Below are 6,955 nucleotides of genomic sequence, written 5' to 3'. Positions count from 1 at the left end.
ATGACTTATTACCAAACAGAAATAAATAGAAAAAAATAAATATAGCAGAAAAGAAAAAAAACTATATAAAAAACTACTCAAAAATAAATAGAAGAAAAAATAGTTGTGATTAACTTTACTAAAAAATGAGCATAGATGCTTATTTTTAATGACTTATTACCACTCAGAAATAAATAGAAAAAAATAAATATAGCAGAAAAAAACTATATAAAAAACTACTCAGAAATAAATAGAAGAAAAAATAGTTGTGATTAACTTTACTTAAAAAATGAGCATAGATGCGCTTATAGAGAAAACTCAACCTAAATTCATAATAAATTTCTACTAACTTCAGAGAAATTCAGTATGAATTTAGGTCAAATTCCCTGTATAAGGGCATCTATTTTCATTTTGAGAGGAGCTGAACAAGGCAGAGAGGGAGGGGCTTATAAACCGGTGTGAGCCCCCTTTGGTTGGCGAGGTGGGACTAAACTCTGGCCGCAACGAGGACCAACCCTTTAGTCCCGATTGGTGGTATGAACCGGGACTAATGGGCGGCCTTTGGTCCCGGTTCATGCCCCCAACCGGGACCAATAGTGGTGGGCCAGGAGCGAGGACCATTGGTCCCGGTTTGTGCCACCAACCAGGACCAAAAGGTCCAGACGAACCGGGACCAATGGCCCATGTGGCCCGGTCGGCCCCCGGGGCTCACGAACCGGGTCCAATGCCCCCATTGGTCCCGGTTCTGGATTGAACCGGGACTAATGGGCTTACCTGGCCTGGATCATTGCCCCCTTTTCTACCAGTGTAATAAGATGCCCTCTGATTTTGAGAATAGTGTGAAAGAATTTATGATTTCTCAAAAGAATTTTAATGATTTGCTTGAAGAAAAATTGCTCAAAGTTGATGATTTGGCTAGGAACATTGATAGACTTTCGCTTGATGTTGATTCTCTTAAAATTAGATCTTCTCCTCCTAAGCATGATATCAATGAGTCTCTCACAACAATGAGAATTTCCATTGATAGGTGTAAGGAAAGAACCGCTAGATTGCGTGCTAAAAAAGATAGCTTTATAAAGGCGTGTTCTTCTAGTTTCCATGAAAATAATGATGAGGATCTTAAAGTTATTGATGTGTCTCCTATTAGATCTATGTTTTGCAATATGAATCTTGATAATTATGGGACTGATGATGAGTCAACTTTACCTAGAAGGCGTCCCAAAAATTTGGAGTTTTGAGATCTTGATGCTAAATTTGGTAAAAGTGGGATTGGAGAGGTCATGACTTTAAATAGCATTGAACCCACTATCTCGGATTTCAAGGATTTTGATTATGATAATTGTTCTTTAGAAGGTTGTATTTCCTTGTTGCAATCCGTTGTTAATTCTCCTCATGCTTATAGTCAAAATAAAGCTTTTACCAAACATATGGTTGATGCCTTGTTGCAATCTTATGATGAAAAACTTAATTTGGAAGTTTCTATACCTAGAAAACTTAATGATGAGTGGGAACCTACTATAAAGATTACAATTAAAGATCATGAGTGTTTTGCTTTGTGTGATTTGGGTTCTAGTGTTTCCACGATTCCGAAAACTTTATGTGATGTTCTAGGTTTCCATGATCTTGATGATTGCTGTTTAAATTTGCACCTTGCAGATTCCACCATTAAAAAGCCAGTGGGAAGGATCAATGATGTTCTTATTGTTGCAAATAGAAATTTGGTGCCCGTGGATTTTATCGTTCTTGATATAGATTGCAATCTTTCTTGCCCTATTATTCTTGGTAGACCTTTCGTTAGAACGATTGGAGCGATTATTGATATGAAGGAAGGGAATATTAGATTCCAATTTCCATTAAAGAAAGGCATGGAGCACTTTCCAAGAAAGAAAGTCAAATTACCTTATGAATCTATCATGCGGGCTACTTACGAATTTAGTGCCAAAGATGGCACTCGTTAGATCTATCTTCGCTTTTATGCCTAGCTAGGGGCGTTAAACGATAGTGCTAGTTGGGAGGCAACCCAATTTTCTTTGTGTTTTTTTTTGTTCCTGTTTAGTAATAAATTTTGCATCTACTCTCTGTTTAGATGTGTTTTTAATTAGTGTTTGTGCCAAGTACAACCTATAGGATAACCTATGATGATAGTTGATTTGGTTCTGCTGAAAAACAGAAACGTGCTTTTGTGTTGGTTCTTTTTTCTGCTGACCAATAGACAAATTGTCCAGGACTTCCTATTTTGGTAGGATTTTTAGAGTTCCAGAAGTTTGCGTTAGTTACAGATTGCTACAGGCTGTTCTGTTTTTGACAGATTCTGTTTTTCGTGTGTTGTTTGCTTATTTTGCTGCATCTATGGCTAGTAAAATAGTTTATAAACCATAGAGAAGTTGGAATACAGTAGGTTTAACACCAAAATAAATAAAGAATGAGTTCATTACAGTACCTTATGTGGTGGTTTTGTTTTCTTTCACTAACGGAGCTTATAAGATTTCCTGTTGAGTTTTGTGTTGTGAAGTTTTCAAGTTTTGGGTAAAGCTTTTATGGACTATGGAATAAGGAGTGGCAAGAGCCTAAGATTGGGGATGCCCAAGGCACCCCAAGATATTCAAGGATAGCCAAAAGCCTAAGCTTGGAGATGCCCCGGGAAGGCATCCCCTCTTTCGTCTTCGTTCATTGGTAACTTTACTTGGAGCTATATTTTTATTCGCCACATGATATGTGTTTTGCTTGGAGCGTCGTGTATTATATTAGTCTTTGCTTTTTAGTTTACCACAATCATCATTGCTGTACACAACTTTTGGGAGAAGCCTATTTGGTTAGAATTTGTTAGAATACTTTATGTGCTTCACTTATATCTTTTGAGCTTGATAGTTTTTGTTCTAGTGCTTCACTTATATCTTTTAGAGCACGGTGGTGACTTATTTTTGTAGAAATTGCTAGTCTCTCATGCCTCACTTATATCTTTTTGAGAGTCTTTTAGAACAGCATGGTATTTGCTATGGTTATAAAATTGGTCCTAGAATGGTAGGCATCCAAGTTGGGTATAATAAAAACTATCATAGAAAGTGAATTGGATGCTATGATCAATTTGATACTTGATAATTGTTTTGAGATATGGAGGTAGTGATATTAAAGCCATACTAGTTGGGTGATTATGAATTCAAAGAATGCTTGTGTTGAAGTTAGCAAATCCCATAGCATGCACGTATGGTTAAAGTTGTGTAACCAATTTGAAACATGAAGTGTACCTGGCTTGTACATCCTTATGAGTGGCGGTCGGGGACGAGCGATGGTCTTTTCCTACCAATCTATCCCCCTAGGAGCATGTGCGTAGTACTTGATTTTTGATGACTTCTAAATTTTTGCAATAAGTATATGAGTTCTTTTGACTAATGTTGAGTCCATGGATTATACGCACTTTTACCTTTCCACCATTGCTAGCCTCTTCGGTACCGTGCATTGCCCTTTCTCACCTTGAGAGTTGGTGCAAACTTTGCCGGTGCATCCAAACCCCGTGATACGATACGCTCTATCACACATAAACCTCCTTATATCTTCCTCAAAACAGCCACCATACCTACCTATTATGGCATTTTCATAGCCATTTCGAGATATGTTGCCATGCAACTTTCCATCGTTCCGTTCTTCATCTTCATGACATACATTACTTTTGTCATATTGCCATTGCATGATCATGTAGTTGACATCGTATTTGTGGCAAAGCCACTATGCATTATTTTTCATACATGTCACTCTTGATTCATTGCACCATCCCGGTACACCGCCGGAGGCATTCATATAGAGTGATATCTTGTTCTAGTTTCGAATTGTAATTCATATGTTGTAATCAATAGAAGTGTGATGATCATCATTATTAGAACATTGCCCAAAAAGAAAAAAAGGGGAAAGGCCAAAGAAAAAAAGAAAGGCCCAAAAAAAGAAAATAAATAAAAGGGCAATGTTACTATCCCTTTTTCCACACTTGTGCTTCAAAGTAGCACCTTGTTCTTCATGTAGTGAGTCTCATATATTGTGCTTCAAAGTAGCACCATGTTTTTCATATAGTGAGCCTCATAAGTTGTCTTTTTCATACTAGTGGGCATTTTTCATTATAGAACTTGGCTTGTATATTCCTACGATGGGCTTTGTCAAAACCGGCGGATCTCGGGTAGGAAGTCCCGAACTGTGCGTCTAGGCGGATGGTAACAGGAGACAAGGGACACGGTGTTTTTACCCAAGTTCGGGCCCTCTCGATGGAGGTAAAACCCTACTCCTGCTTGATTAATATTGATGATATGGGTAGTACAAGAGTTGATCTACCACGAGATCGGAGAGGCTAAACCCTAGAAGCTAGCCTATGGTATGATTGTTGTTCGTCCTACAGACTAAAACTCTCCGGTTTATATAGATACCAGAGAGGGCTAGGGTTACACAGAGTCGGTTATAATGGGAGGAGATCTTCATATCGAATCGCCAAGCTTGCCTTCCACGCCAAGGAAAGTCTTATCCGAACACGGGACGAAGTCTTCAATCTTGTATCTTCATAGTCCGGGAGTCCGGCCAAAGGTCATAGTCCGGCCATCCGGACACCCCCTAATCCGGGACTCCCTCAGGCTTCCTCAAATGCCCTAGGTCTTCGTGAGCAAGCAAGTTGGATGTACACCCACTAGTTTTCTTTTGTTGAGTATTCATTTATAGCTCTAGTGCATCCGTTGCATGGCAATCCCTAATCCTCATGTTGACATCAATTAATGGGCATCTCCATAGCCCGTTGATTATCCTCGTCAATGTGAGACCTTCTTCTCTTTTTTTTGTCTTCTCCACACAATCCCCATCATCATATTCTATTCCACCCATAGTGCTATGTCCATGGCTCACGCTCATGTATTGCGTGAAGGTTGAAAAAGTTTGAGATTATTTAAGTATGAAACAATTGCTTGGCTTGTCATCGGGGGTATAGAAGTTGGGAACATCTTTGTGTGACGAAATGAAGCATAGCCTAACTATATGATTTTGTAGGGATGAACTTTCTTTTGCCATGCTATTTTGAGAAGACATGATTACTTTGAGTAGTGTGCTTGAAGTGTTACTATTTCTTTTATCAATATGAACTTTTATTTTGAATCATTTGGATGCCACAATAAATAAAATTACATTGAGAATTATGCTAGGTAGCATTCCACATCAAAAATTCTCTTTTTATCATTTACCTACTCAAGGACGAGCAGGAATTAAGCTTGGGGATGCTTGATACGTCTCCAACGTATCTATAATTTTTGATTGTTCCATGCTATTATATTACCCCTTTTGGATGTTTATGGTCTTTATTTTACACATTTATATCATTTTTGGGACTAACCTACTAACCGGAGGCCCAACCCGTATTGCTGTTTCTTTTTTGCCTATTTCAGTATTTCGAAGAAAAGGAATATCAAATGGAGTCCAAACAGAATGAAACCTTCGGAGGCATGATTTTTGGAACGAACGTGATCCAGAGGACTTGGAGTGCAAGTCAAGAAGCAGCCAAGGCAGCCATGAGAGAGGAGGGCGCCCCCCCCCCTTATAGGACGCGCCCCTTGTCTCGTGGAACCCTCGGGCATCCACCGACGTACTTCTTCCTCCTATATAAGCCTACATACCCCAAAAACATCCAGGGAGTAGACGAAACACAATTTTCACCATCGTAACCTTCTGTATCCACGAGATCTCATCTTGGAGCCTTCACCGGCACTCTGCCGGAGGGGGAATCGACCATGGAGGGCTTCTACATCAACATCCTTGCCCCTCCGATGAGTTGTGAGTAGTTTACCACAAAATTACGGGTCCATAGTTATTAGCTAGATGGCTTCTTCTCTCTTTTTGGATCTCAATACAATGTTCTCCCCCTCTCTTGTGGAGATCTATTCGATGTAATCTCTTTTTGCGGTGTGTTTGTCAAGATTCGATGAATTGTGTATTTATGATCAAGTTTATCTATGAATAATATTTGAATCTTCTCTGAATTCTTGTATGTATGATTTAGTTATCTTTGCAAGTCTCTTTGAATTATCAGTTTGGTTTGGCCTACTAGATTGATCTGTCTTGCCATGGGAGAAGTTCTTAGCTTTGGGTTCAATCTTGTGGTGTCCTTACCCAGTGACAAAAAGGGTTGCAAGGCACGTAATGTATTGTTGCCATCGAGGATAACAAGATGAGGTCTATATCATATTGCTTGAGTTTATCCCTCTACATCATGTCATCTTGCTTAATGCGTTACTCTGTTCTTTGTGAACTTAATACTCTAGATGCAGGCAGGAGTCGGTCGATTTGTGGAGTAATAGTAGTAGATGCAGGCAGGAGTCGGTCTACTTTTTGCGGAAGTGATGCCTATATACATGATCATGCCTCGATAATCTCATAATTATTCGCTTTTCTATCAATTGCTCGACAGTAATTTGTTCACCCACCGTTATACTTATGCTATCTCGAAAGAAGCCTCTAGTGAAACCTATGGCCCCCAGGTCTATCTCTTATCATATTTGCTTCCAATATACTTTTATTTGCATCTTTACTTTTTGCATCTATATTATAAAATACCAAAAATATAGTTATCTTATCATACTATCTCTATCAGATCTCACTTTCGCAAGTGGCCGTGAAGGGATTGACAACCCCTTTATTGCACTGATTGTGAGTTCTTTGTTTGTTTGTGTAGGTGTGTGGGACTTTTGAGGAGCCTCCTACTGGATTGATACCTTGGTTCTCAAAAACTGAGGGAAATACTTACGCTAATATTGCTGCATCACCCTTTCCTCTTCAAGGAAAACCAACGCAAGCTCAAGACGTAGCATTGCTTCGAAAGAATCGAAGAATTGCTAGAGACCAATTGAAATATTCTCATATTATTGGCTCGCTTATGTACTTAGCCAGTGCTACAAGACCTGACATCTCTTTTGTTGTTAGCAAACTGAGCCGATTTGTCTCAAACCCAGGAGATGTG

The sequence above is a fragment of the Triticum aestivum genome, chromosome 4A (assembly GCF_018294505.1).
Source record: "Triticum aestivum cultivar Chinese Spring chromosome 4A, IWGSC CS RefSeq v2.1, whole genome shotgun sequence".
Taxonomy (NCBI): domain Eukaryota; kingdom Viridiplantae; phylum Streptophyta; class Magnoliopsida; order Poales; family Poaceae; genus Triticum; species Triticum aestivum.
This window is presented reverse-complemented; position numbering follows the sequence as displayed.